The sequence below is a fragment of the Periplaneta americana genome, chromosome 1 (genome assembly GCF_040183065.1).
Source record: "Periplaneta americana isolate PAMFEO1 chromosome 1, P.americana_PAMFEO1_priV1, whole genome shotgun sequence".
Lineage (NCBI taxonomy): Eukaryota > Metazoa > Arthropoda > Insecta > Blattodea > Blattidae > Periplaneta > Periplaneta americana.
The window spans coordinates 111,887,002-111,901,835 of NC_091117.1; the positions used below are offsets into that span (position 1 = coordinate 111,887,002).

Here is a 14,834-nt window from a genome sequence, read left to right on the forward strand (position 1 = left end):
TGTTATTGGCATATTTTTTTAGAAATCTAATATATATATATATATATATATATATATATATATATATATATATATATATATATATATTCAGGAAGCTTGTGGTGTGATTATTCAATGTTACGATCAATTATCTCTTTAAATTGATTCGGTTCTTAATGTTAACATGTCAAATTGCACATTTCACAATATAATCAGTAAGTAATCAATGCATTTGTAGATTTTGGTAAAGACCCATTAATTCAAGGTTTGTTTGTTAGGTTACTATTCTGTTGGGTGCTACGTCATTTCCAACTAGTACTATAAGTATTCCAGACTCAGACTTGTCAAACTAGTATGATACTGTAAGTATTTCAGACCTGTTCAAGAATTGTTGGCATGACAATTAAGAAATGAATTGTAAATTTTACTTTCACTGCAAAATATATGTTAAAAATAATTAACTTACGTATGAAGTATTGCAAAAAAACTTTTTCCATGACAATTAACACATTAGCAACCATATAATCCATACATTCATTCTTTTATAATTTATTCACCAAAACCACATTATAAAGTAAAGGTATATAGGGGAGAGTTGGGTAGTATCGGACATCGGGTAATATCGGACAGTGCGTTTCTTTCATCTACCACGAGATGGTAGTACCTGAATAACATGGTTACATTTCTGTATGCGACATAACATAAACGTAACCATGTCATTCGGGTATTATTATCTTGTGGTAGATGAAAGAAACTAACTGTCCGATATTACCCGATGCCCGATACTACCCAAGTCTCCCCTAGTTTAAAATTGAATTTAGTTACCAATAATGAAATTTAGATACCAGTAATGGATAAAAAAATTGTATAGCACACGAGAGTAAACAGATTTCATGCTCTCCTGGAAATTACCGCCTTCGGCTTCGCTTTCGGCGCTAAACTTTCTACTCGCGCATAAAATCTAATTTTACTCTCTTATACTGTAAACCACTAAAATACAGTGCGTCTAGAGATAGAATGGTCCGCGGCGGCGGCGGCCTTAGAATGGATGAGAGTTGCTGCACCTACTGCCAGATCTACTGCCGGAAAGTCACGCTCATGGGAACTGACATTCACGAACCATACTACATACTTGGCTTACCTGCATCACAATAGGTGTTGAAAATGATGACCTTGAGTGCGAACACATTCATTATATCTAAGAAAAGATTTATGTTCACTCGCAAAAGTTCTTGTTGTTTGATTGCCTGTATTTCTGGCTTGATATTGTTCTTCAATTCTTGTAATGTGTGCGGATGTGTCTTTAACGTTCCTCATAAATAAAAATCGCATGGGGACATATACGGGGAGCGTGCTCGCCAAAATCCTCGACTAATTATTGTCACCAAACACACTTCGCAATTCAAGCATAGATTGATCAGCAGTGTGCGCTGTAGCTGAATCCTGCTGAAACCATCCATTCAATATCTCATCGTCAGTTAGTTGCGGAAAGAAATTTCTTAAAATTGAATTTGTATAAACTTCTGAATTAACAGGTGTGTCAAAAAATATGGAGCCGATAATTCTAATGGCATTTATTGCACACTACACCAACTTTTTGATCATGGTGAGGAATTTCATGAATAATAAGGGAATTTTAGGTAGTTCAATGTCTAATGTTCTGAGTAGAAATGTAACCATTAAGTTGAAACCACGCTTCATGTCTGTGAAGAAAGTTAAAAGCGGGTCCACGTAGTCATCAGGGCGGACTGCAAAAACCAATTGCAAAAAATTACTTTACTTTTAGGGTCTTGTGGTTGTAAAGGATGAACTTCAGCCACCTTGAATGGCTTAAGTTTCAGAAGTGTCGTTGCTACAGCACCTGACGACTTGGAAATGCTAGTCTTGCGCTAAACGTTTCAGTGACTTTTGGGGTGTGTGCTCTAACCTGACCCCTATTTCATTTAGCTTCTCTTCAGTCAACAGACGGCGTTCTTGAACTCGTTTTATATTAAAAAATATTCTGTTCGCCTCACTTCATTCACAAGGTTATGAACAGTTGTCCTGCTAGCAATATTGTAACATTTGGAAACTTACTATATCTTGCAGAAGAGTATTTCACATAGGACTTGTCATACAGAAAAATACGTTGTTCTAAGGTATAATTAACCTTAATAATGAATAACTTATCAGTATCACAAACAACACAATTTTACTCCTGATGCGCACAACCGTCTTTCACACGCAACAGATACAACTCGACTAACAGAACTTGCTGCTAACAGCCGTGAGCTGCAACGCTGAAATGGCGGTAGGCGCGGGAACTATCACTCAGTGCAAGGCCGCCCCAAGGTTCACTCTATCTCCAGACACTCTGTATATTCATGCTCTGGTTTAATTACTTACGTAGATAAATACGTAGCGTACTTTTCTATACATCAATATTTGCTCAAAGCTTAAAAACTTAAAACTTCAGTGTTAAAATATATTTAAAACAAATTAATGTATTTTAAATACGCCGTATGGCCGTTTCGAAGTTTTTCCTTCACCATCAGTGTCCGCAAGACGTATTTCTTAATATATTTTAACACTAGGAAGTTCTAAAGTTTTTAAGTTTAAATATTTAAAATATGATAAATGTTTAAAGTGTCATAAAGTGAATAAAATTGAGAGAAACAACAATTTTTGTAAATAGGCCTAAATAACATTGAAATATAACAATAATCATAAAATCAATAAGCAATGGTACATATTTAGCAATAAAAGCAAGAATTACAAATGTACAGAGCTATCCATATAAACCTTTACAATTTCAATCACTTATAACTTCTGAACCAATAATAGTAAAAATGTGCAATTTGTTCTGAATTCAAAGTAACTGTGGAGGATTCCTCAGAGTAAATGTTGAAAATGTCTTCCCCTGCACCCATACACAACTGTGCTCGTCGCACCATATTCTGTGACGTTCTCGGAAGTGTATCCTCGTCAATGTTGCTGATTTCATTCCTAATGGCTTCACGGAGTTCAGCAAGTGACCACGATCTATTCTTGTATACTTTGTCTTTAAGGCAGTCCCTTAAAATGTTCAGAGAGGTTAATTCAGTTGATCTGGAAGGCCAAAGGTTTTGAGATTAGGTGATCATCGTGGAATCGTTAGACGTAGAAAGGCTGGTCCACAATAAACCGAGAACGGAAACGAGAACGAGAACGGAAATATTGTTAAAATAAGTGTATTCAAATGTGAGCATTCACAATTAACGAGAAGTTTGCCGGAGCCCGGGAACGGGAACGTGAAAGTTAATTGTGAATGCTCACATTTAAATACATTTATTTTAACAATATCTCCGTCAGAGTTTTCGTTGTCGTTTCCGTTACCGGTTTATTATGGACCAGCCTTAACATGTGAGTAGCCTGTCTCCTGCTCAATCAGCGCAATGATTTCTTCGGTGAGTTTTTTAGTAGGTTATTTTACGACGCTTTATCAACATCTTAGGTTATTTAGCGTCTGAATGAGGTGAAGATAATGCCGGTGAAATGAGTCCGGAGTCCAGCACCAAAAGTTACCCAGTATTTGCTCATATTGGGTTGAGGGAAAACCCCGGAAAAAATCTCAACCAGGTAACTTGTCCCGACTGGAAAACGAACCCGGGTCACCTGGTTTCGCGGCCAGACGCGCTAACCGTTACTCCACAGGTGTGAACTTGGTGAGTTAAGCTATACGTCCTCGAACATCATCAACACTGTTTTTTCCACTCTCGCTGAGGAGTGAGCCAGTTGTCTCCAGTTTTCTTGCCATAAACAAAATTGCTGGCGGAACATTGCGCACACCGTATTCTCTTCGAAATGCCCTTTGTGTTTGAATCAAGGAATTTGTCTTCCAATAATTTTTCACAATAAAAACACGCTACCGAACTGAGAACTGCATGTTCGTGTTATGACTGCAAACTAATTACCGTACTAATACCCAACAATAATCATAATTCTCAACAATGGATGGTAGGTGTACCAATATAGATTCTACATATTATTTTTGATGTACCGAAGTAAATATTATGATGTTTCCATGTGCCTTAGTGGATAAAGCATCAGCACGTAGAGCTGAAAACCCGGGTTCAAATCCCGGTGCTGGAGAGAATTTTTCTCCGTTCCACTACTCTTTCATCGTAATATAGCTTCTCCCAGAGCCATTGAGATCATTAAACTCAATTTCAAGTTTATACTAGCTTCCAGAGAGAAAAATTATAACTAATTAAAATTGTAAAGATTTATATGAATCGCTCTGTATAAAAACATTTCTTACAATTTAACCAAACCTGTCAATTATAAAATAACAGTTGTAAACAAACAACATCTTTTATGATACAGCTGAAAAAAGACTTCCAAGTAAGAACCGAGAATGGCTGATGTATTGAAGGTCTTCAAAAGGAAAGAAACATTAATTCCATTATCATGAAGTCTAATCTTGCAAGTGTTTAAATAATATAGTCGTTCGAAAAAAATGCTAACTTGACATGCTGCTACGAATTTGAGTAAAGTAAGAACAAAATTGCAGAGGAATTTTTAAATCATATTGGTGTTATCTTTGACCCAAAATATTTGTAGTTATTTCCTTAACATTTCGCAGGTTGCAGTAACCTGCTGCACTTCAGAGGTACCGTCATTTGTTTTTTCTCATACTCTGTACAGTCTTCCTAATAATATCTCGATTTTGATTTCATTTATTGACGTTCAAAGAATTTATGAATACGGCAAAGAAGTTTTATTGTCCGAGCAAATGGTTTCACTACTCCAGTCCTGCACATGATTATAATAAGACACACTGCAAACAACACCGGTACTGTTAGAGCATAGTTCCCAACCACTCTTGAAACAGAATATTATGAAATTACAACAGAACACGAAATGTAGACCACCACATGCTATATTGTATTGAAGAAATGGGATATAAGTTAATCTATAATTTAATTTCTTTGAGAATTCTCAAGGTCATCGTTCTCGTTTCCATCCTCGAAATTCAGATAGACATTTGGCGAAAAGAACCTGTTCTTCAGTAAACATGGTACAGAACAAGATGTTTGAAGATGGTGCACATAAAATTCAAAGAACCCTTGTGTGCTCATTCATACAGAAGACGGTACCTAATGTTTAATTTATTTTGGATCTGGAACCCGCGAAAGTGAAAGCTCGAGGAAAATTAAGTCGGAAGATTTTAAATTTGCAAACACGAAGGGAGTTGGAAAAACTGCTATTATGGACAATGTGTACCTTTATATAAAACAATTTTATTTGTTTTATTACCGAATAAATTGTGTAATATGGAAGTGTGTCAATTAAAAAAAATAATTTGTAAATTAGTTGGAATTTAACCTTTGTTATGAAAAAAATGTATACAAAAATAATACAGTAAAACTTCATTTATAGTTTAAATTTTCATGAGTGTTTATAATGAAGATTATACATGTGTTACTGTACATACAACGTTTTATATAATTCTAGCATTAAAACTTGTAAAAGAAACTATTATAAAACAATTAATAAAGAAATAACATCGGAATAATTTCGAGGGAAAAATTGTTCCGGAGCCGGGTATCGAACCCGGGACCTTTGGTTTAACGTACCAACGCTCTACCACTGAGCTACTCGGGACTCTAACCGACACCGATCCAATTTTTCCCTCTATATCCACAGACCTCAAAGTGGGCTGACAACCGTCAAGCAACCAACTTCGAGTGCACACTAACTCCGTGTGACTTAAGTTGTGGTTTTCTGTTAACGAACAGTGACGTGTATTATGCAAATCAAGGTTTCAGGTGTAACTCCCTGTAAAGTTGATTTGAATAATTTCGAGGGAAAAATTGTTCCGGAGCCGGGTATCGAACCCGGGACCTTTGGTTTAACGTACCAACGCTCTACCACTGAGCTACTCGGGAACTCTAACCGACACCGATCCAATTTTTCCCTCTATATCCACAGACCTCAAAGTGGGCTGACAACCGTCAAGCAACCAACTTCGAGTGCACACTAACTCCGTGTGACTTAAGTTGTGGTTTTCTGTTAACGAACAGTGACGTGTATTATGCAAATCAAGGTTTCAGGTATAACTCCCTGTAAAGTTGATTTGAATAATTTCGAGGGAAAAATTGTTCCGGAGCCGGGTATCGAACCCGGGACCTTTGGTTTAACGTACCAACGCTCTACCACTGAGCTACTCGGGAACTCTAACCGACACCGATCCAATTTTTCCCTCTATATCCACAGACCTCAAAGTGGGCTGACAACCGTCAAGCAACCAACTTCGAGTGCACACTAACTCCGTGTGACTTAAGTTGTGGTTTTCTGTTAACGAACAGTGACGTGTATTAAGCAAATCAAGGTTTCAGGCATAACTCCCTGTAAAGTTGATTTGAATAATTTCGAGGGAAAAATTGTTCCGGAGCCGGGTATCGAACCCGGGACCTTTGGTTTAACGTACCAACGCTCTACCACTGAGCTACTCGGGAACTCTAACCGACACCGATCCAATTTTTCCCTCTATATCCACAGACCTCAAAGTGGGCTGACAACCGTCAAGCAACCAACTTCGAGTGCACACTAACTCCGTGTGACTTAAGTTGTGGTTTTCTGTTAACGAACAGTGACGTGTATTATGCAAATCAAGGTTTCAGGTATAACTGCCTGTAAAGTTGATTTGAATAATTTCGAGGGAAAAATTGTTCCGGAGCCGGGTATCGAACCCGGGACCTTTGGTTTAACGTACCAAGACTCTACCAATTAAGCTCTATTAAGTCACACGGAGTTAGTGTGCACTCGAAGTTGGTTGCTTGACGGTTGTCAGCCCACTTTGAGGTCTGTGGGTATAGAGGGAAAAATTGGATCGGTGTCGGTTAGAGTTCCCGAGTAGCTCAGTGGTAGAGCGTTGGTACGTTAAACCAAAGGTCCCGGGTTCGATACAATTTTTCCCTCGAAATTATTCAAATCAACTTTACAGGGAGTTATGCCTGAAACCTTGATTTGCATAATACACGTCACTGTTCGTTAACAGAAAACCACAACTTAAGTCACACGGAGTTAGTGTGCACTCGAAGTTGGTTGCTTGACGGTTGTCAGCCCACTTTGAGGTCTGTGGATATAGAGGGAAAAATTGGATCGGTGTCGGTTAGAGTTCCCGAGTAGCTCAGTGGTAGAGCGTTGGTACGTTAAACCAAAGGTCCCGGGTTCGATACCCGGCTCCGGAACAATTTTTCCCTCGAAATTATTCAAATCAACTTTACAGGGAGTTATACCTGAAACCTTGATTTGCATAATACACGTCACTGTTCGTTAACAGAAAACCACAACTTAAGTCACACGGAGTTAGTGTGCACTCGAAGTTGGTTGCTTGACGGTTGTCAGCCCACTTTGAGGTCTGTGGATATAGAGGGAAAAATTGGATCGGTGTCGGTTAGAGTTCCCGAGTAGCTCAGTGGTAGAGCGTTGGTACGTTAAACCAAAGGTCCCGGGTTCGATACCCGGCTCCGGAACAATTTTTCCCTCGAAATTATTCAAATCAACTTTACATGGAGTTATACCTGAAACCTTGATTTGCATAATACACGTCACTGTTCGTTAACAGAAAACCACAACTTAAGTCACACGGAGTTAGTGTGCACTCGAAGTTGGTTGCTTGACGGTTGTCAGCCCACTTTGAGGTCTGTGGATATAGAGGGAAAAATTGGATCGGTGTCGGTTAGAGTTCCCGAGTAGCTCAGTGGTAGAGCGTTGGTACGATAAACCAAAGGTCCCGGGTTCGATACCCGGCTCCGGAACAATTTTTCCCTCGAAATTATTCAAATCAACTTTACAGGGAGTTATACCTGAAACCTTGATTTGCAAATAACATCAGATTTGTAATTATGGGTAGTTTGATAAGATGGTAAATGAATAAAGAGGTTGCTATGACAACAATGCTGTATTACATATTATAGCATGGCAAATTGTTTCATAATGTTAACTTTACGGCAAAAGTTATACCGTCGTAATAGAAGTCATGACATTTCAGTTGGCACTGTAATATTTTACACTACTGGCACTGATACAATAATGTGGCACGATTTTCACTAACTATAAAGACTGTTATAATGCTAGGATTGCAAAAAAGTCACTTATTTTTTACTGATTACTTTTATTTCTCCTAAGGAATAAACCATGGCATAATATTGTGATAACTGTTCCACAATTTAAGTTACTTCAAAATATTTTCAGATTGGCATGGTGTTAGGGTAGATGTATGTGTGGTCACAGCTTCGGCACGGATCCTCATTGTTTAAAATATTCCGTTTCTTCCTTGTGCGCGACAAGCTGTGAGGTGGGAGCAACGCTGCCAAACTTGCGGCTTGACTAGATCTTATACTGTAATTGGTTCCAAATTATCGTGCGTTTCATTGGAGGATCGTACACTGACATTACTCATAAAAATAAGTCTATTTGGATTATTTTACCTAAACCTCCTACGTAGTGTATTGTTTAAACAATTTTTCAAATTCTTATAAGGAAATAATTGTTAAAAATTAAATATGGGCGCATAAAAATATAAAAAAAAATTGTTGTGTGCTTAACTTGGCTAAAAATGGAAGGAATCATCATTTTACTCGTCAAGAGGATCAGCAACAATAGGAAGAGAAGAACCAGAACCTACATCTAACCCTTTCACAGCTTGTTTTACCACAGCGCACAGCCAATCTTTACGTAAATTTAGGAACACTTTACATTATTTTCTATATAATTTTGCTTCCGTCTCTTATATTTGAGTATACTCGATGTAGTTTTTTGGGAGTAGGAGTATTAGGACAACTATCATCTATTTTCTGAGACCATTGCCACTATTTCACGTCAAAACTTATTAAAATTACTACCTGTTCCACTTCACGTTACCCCTCGGAGTGATGTCGCTACCGTCTCTGTTTACATCAGAACTACGGTGACTTGGGCAGCAAGCGGAGTTGCGGGGGTAGGAAACACGGATGATTCACGAAGACGCCGCGGGTAACCTGAGCTGAAACGGGTTGTACACCTGATTTATTACTGTCAACGCACTACCACAAAACACGACTGGCAAAGGAGATTCCGTATTCCTTCGTATGTTTACTGAATATGTTTATTTTCTTTATTTCCTTTTTCTGTTCTCGGGTTCCAAAAACATTATAACCAACTTAGGCCTATTACATGTTTCCGTCATAAATTATGTTTAGATTACTGAGAGAATTGGAAGATGTATCTCATATGTTTGGAAATATACGAAGGAATTCTGTCCTCATCATTTTTGAATAGCCGAAAATAATGGGTTTCTTAACGTGTCACTATAATAAAGTTCAGTCTACCAAAATCAGGTTGTCACCTGGACCTCGAGACATAGGATAGCATTGCTTATGCCTGATAGAAGTCTGTTTTGCGCCAATCGACGACACAGCACTTGTAACGCAGAAATGATATACGAAGAAACAACTTTAAAAGCGGAAGTGGAATATAATACTGCAGAAATGTAAAAATAAAATTTCAAATATCCTAATTTGTAACATATGTTTAAAATTCTCTCCTTTTGACACGTTTTCCGTCTTTTCCGACAGGATCATACATATTACGTATTATCCGTGGGTTGAATCGTACGATCGTACATGATACCAAATTATCGTACATGCACAATCCAGATCGTACGGTTGGCAACAATGGGTGAGAGTTCGCTCATATGCTTCTCTTCACTCTCTGAATGGATCCTTCTACTCGTGCATAACTGGTTAGCACGTGAGCAGTTTGGAATTTCAAAATAGGGCGCATCATAATAATGAACTAAATTTTTGTTTTCTTACATTTTCAAGAAAAACAAAATCTCGAACAAAATTAATTTGGAAGGCATAAATGACGTTTCGTATCTTTCCTATCTTAAAATATTATCGTATAAGTGTAAAAAAGGAATAAACGGAAAATGTTATCCAAAATAATAATTAACATGGGAAGTATGGGAATTCTGCCGAAACCTCAGAAAAAATTATTATGTGGGAAACGCATAAGTACGGTACGTATAAAATATTCGTAATTCAAATTATTTAAAATATGAAATAAGTTTTACTGTATTATTTTAAAAAGAAATAGACTTATAAATGTTGGATCATACTGTTTTGGTGTGCCGCATATTGTTGTTAAAACATAATTTATTCCGAACGTAGACAGTATATTTATTTTTAACGCAATGTGTAATTATTTTTGTTGTGCAATTGCGATCAGTACTGGTGGACCTACGGGACTTTCCCGAGGTTGCGACGAGAACGTTCCTTCCATGACCTTCCTCTGCGAGAAGTAAGAACTAAATCGAAATTGTTGCTTTATAGCTAATAGCATAAGCTGTCACAAACTAGAATAGCTGCACCTCCTCACTTGAATTGTATTTTATTAAGTTGCTGCAGCTTTAACTTTACATACACTTTTTAACTAATACGTGCTTGTAAAAACCTTTATATTCAGTATATATTAAAATAAGGCAAAATGAACAAATAAATAATACAATTAATTATAAATAGATGATAGATTTATAAGCACTAAAATTATTAATGGCACCGAGGGTACTAGAGTGGATGTGGTGTCAGGAAGGTTCTTGGGAATGGTTCACAAGACTGGAATCTAACAATAGCAAAATGGTCGCGTGGATTGGAGAATACATGGAGTGATATGTAAATGGCGGTTAAGATCGTTAAAAAAATATTGTCGGTATTTTGTATTGATAATGTTAGCAGCCCTGTCCGCAACTTATACTCGTATGTCTGCGCGCAGTTTGCTCGATGCATACTCCAGTAAATTTTCTGCTCTTAAATTTCGTAGTCTTGTGAATTCGGCCTATAAACCTTCCCAACGGACACCACATCATTCTAGTCCTCCTGGCGCCAATCTTAACTTTTAGTGCATAATTAATACATATGTAATAAGGAAAATTATGTTTTAGAAATGAAAATTTGTTTCTGGAATATATTGAAGACAAAATTTTATGGCCGAAAAATTTATGTTGGCTGGCAGTTATGTTTGTTTAATTTCCCTGACTCGTATGACTTTGTATCATCTGAAAGCACTCTTGATCTAGGGAAGTATCGTCGGCATAACCTCTGATTAACAATTTCTCCACGAATATTTTCCGTTCCACCCATCACTTAAATGCAGTCTTTTGTGACCTACCCTATGCATAGTATTGGTGGAATATTTAACTAACTGCACACTGGCCTGTAGGATGTATTTTCTCGGTCTTCCCTGACATGCCCCTCAAATTAAATTTGCCAGATTTTTTTCACAATTTTCGAAAACAGATATCGATATAATTTGAAAGAAACTACTTTCAACTTTTCTGTTACTTTGCTATTAATTAGTGTGTGTTTATTTTTACGTACGAGCAGTTCATATAATTAAAATAATAATTATATTTTCACACTAAAAATATTCATTCTACTTACATACTGCTTAAATCACTCGTATTTTTCAGAAAAGTGAATATTTTAAGTAGATCTCCTCTGGATCCCAATTTTGTAGCAAAATCCTGACGGGTCAGGTTGATGTTGGCTAAGATAGCAAGCATTGCTGGAAGAGATTCTAAGCTCATTCTGGGATTTTTGGATGCTCACATCATCTTTATTGAAGAAAAGACTCTCTCCAATGAAGCATTAGTGCCAGGAAGACATAGAGATAGTTCATCAACTTCTGGAGTTTTGCACAGAGAATCATATTGTCGGAGGAAAAATCACTTCATTCCATTTTGCTACTTTCTCTGAAGTCATATTTTTCTTTAAGGAAGAAATTTCATCAGATGAATATTATCATCCATGTCAAGTTCACCTACATAAAAAAATGTATTATCCCTTCAAAATTTTCTTTTCCTGGAGGAGATGTCAGCAACATAGGCTACATTCCATATATATCTTATTTTATGAAGGAGTAACCCAGGCACTAAGATATTCAACAGTTTGCTCATAAATTCGCGAGAGAAACAAAGCTTTACATTATACATAATTATTTATGTATTACAATGGCAGGAATTTAACTACAGTATATGTTATTATCCAGACGGCTCCAGGCTTTCCAGTAGCGGCTACTAGCACTGCCTTTTTCATTACACAACAGTATATTAGATGGTTCTTATTCATTACTTCATTTTGATCATAAAGTGTGCACAAGGGGCTTGGTTTAATGACAATACGATACAGGAAGACAGTCATGGCCAGTTGTTAGACGGCTACTGCTACACGTCCTGGACATTCAGGGAGTTTTCTTGTGGTTTCCTTCCATTATTTATCTGAAATTCTTATTGAAAGTTCTTTCATAGATATTCGATATGGACTTCCGAAAGTCTCTCTTTGCAGAATGGAATAAAGTGGTCTGTTGGTTACTTGTAGAATTTGGGAGCCTTTTTTGGCTAGGATATCAGCTATCTCGTTACCTTTTATTCCACTGTGTCCTGTAATCCACTGAAGGGTGATGCATTTTCTCCTGGACTTCAGCTATTTATACAGTGGTTTGCATTCCACATCAGATGACATGAGGAGGTCAGTATTTGCTATTGCTTGAATGGCAGATTTCGAATCAATGAACAATACTGTGTTGTAAAATTTATTATGGAACTAGTTTAACTGTTGCAATGCCATTTTGATTACTTCAACGTCAACCTCAAAGGCAGATCTGTATTGACCAGCTGGTGTGTAGAACAGTCCACAGAAGACTGCTGCTCCAACATTCATTTCATCATATAATATGTACGACCTATCAGTGTATACTGTACATGTAACCATTTTTCTTTTGAGCATCTATTGTTCATTGTTTCTAAGGCTGACAATTTTATTTCTGTTGGGTTTGTTTCTTTCTTTTGTATGTTGTTAATGAGGTGAACACAGTAAACTACTTCCTCTAAATGTAGGTGATTTGGTAAAAGTGAAAGACTGTCTGGTGTAGATTTAATGTTAAGTTTCTCTTTGATATCTAAGATTTTCTGAATATATTCTGCTTGGGTCTTTAAGTTAGAGTTTTCATACATATTCCAGTATTCATTACCTGGCACTCTTAAAAGTTTCTCATAAAGAACAAGGACCTTTTATTCGATTAATGACTGGGGTTTACTATTTCCGGTTAGAATAATAATAATAATAATAATAATAATAATAATAATAATAATAATACTTACTTAGGCCTACTGGCTTTTAAGGAACCCGGAGGTTCCCGCCCTCACATAAGCCCGCCATTGGTCCCTATCCTGAGCAACATTAATCCAGTCTCCACCATCATATGCCACCTCCCTCAAATCCATTTTAATATTATTTTCCCACCTACGTCTCGGAGTCCCCAAAGGTCTTTTTCCCTCCGGTCTCCCAACTAACACTCTATATGCATTTCTGGATTCACCCATAATACATGCTACATGCCCTGCACATATCAAACATCTGGATTAATTGTTCCTAATTATGTCAGGTGAAGAATACAATGCGTGCAGTTCAGCGTTGTGTAACTTTCTCCATTCTCCTGTAACTTCATCCCTCTTAGCCCCAAATATTTTCCTAAGAACCTTATTCTCAAACACCCTTAATCTCTGTTCCTTTCTCAAAGTGACAGTCCAAGTTTCACAGACACACAGAACAACCGGTAATATAACTGTTTTATAAATTCTAAATTTCAGATTTTTTGACAGAAGACTAGATGACAAAAGCTTCTCAACCGAATAATAACACGCATTTCCCATATTTATTCTGCGTTTAATTTCCTCCCGAGTGTCATTTATATTTGTTTCTGTTGCTCCAAGATATTTGAATTTTTCCACCTCTTCGAAAGATAAATCTTCATTTTTTATAGTTCCATTTCGTACAATATTCTGGTCACGAGACATAATCATATACTTAGTCTTTTCGGGATTTACTTCCAACCCTATCGCTTTACTTGCTTCAACTAGAATTTCCGCGTTTTCCCTAATCGTTTGTGGATTTTCTCCTAACATATTCACGTCATCCGCATAGACAAGAAGCTGATGTAACCCATTCAACTCCAAACCCTGTCTGTTATCCTGAACTTTCCTAATGGCATATTCTAGAGCGAAGTTAAAAAGTAAAGGTGATAGTGCGTCTCCCTGCTTTAGCCCGCAGTGAATTGGAAAAGCATCAGATAGAAACTGGCCTATACGGACTGTGCTGTAAGTTTCACTAAGACACATTTTAATTAATCGAACTAGTTTCTTGGGAATACCAAATGCAATAAGAATATTATATAAAATTTCTTTCTTAACCGAGTCATATGCCTTTTTGAAATCTATGAATAACTGATGTACTGTACCCTTATACTCCCATTTTTTCTCCAACATCTGTCGAATACAAAAAATCTGATCAATAGTCGATCTATTACGCCTAAAACCACACTGATGATCCCCAATAATTTCATCTACATATGGAGTTAATCTTCTCAAAAGGATATTCGACAAAATTTTGTACGACGTCAACAAAAGTGATATTCCTCGAGAGTTACTATAGTTAGTCTTGTCCCCCTTCTTAAAAATAGGTACGATTATGGACTCCTTGCATTGTTCTGGTACAATTTCCTTTTCCCAAATTACAAGTACAAGTTTATAGATTTCGCTAGATAATGCCCTTCCACCCTCTTGTATTACTTCTGCTGGAATTTGATCAATACCTGGAGACTTGTACTTTTTCAGATTTTCTATCGCAATTTCGACTTCAGAAAGTGTGAGTTCCGGTATGAATGGCTCAGCAGTTTGTATTTGAAGCCTCGAATAATAATAATAATAATAATAATAATAATAATAATAATAATAATAATAATAATAATTGTATTTAACCTGACAGAGTTAAGGCCGTATGGCCTTCTCTTAC

At 36.9% G+C, this 14,834-nt stretch overlaps 1 non-coding gene across 1 annotated transcript; it reads left to right on the forward strand.

The window, feature by feature from the left end:
• Nucleotides 1–7,691: 7,691 nt before the first annotated feature.
• Nucleotides 7,692–7,763, forward strand: TRNAI-GAU (transfer RNA isoleucine (anticodon GAU)). Its single transcript has one exon. It is a non-coding gene; the product is annotated as a tRNA-Ile (tRNA).
• The last annotated feature ends 7,071 nt before the right edge of the window (nt 7,764–14,834 follow it).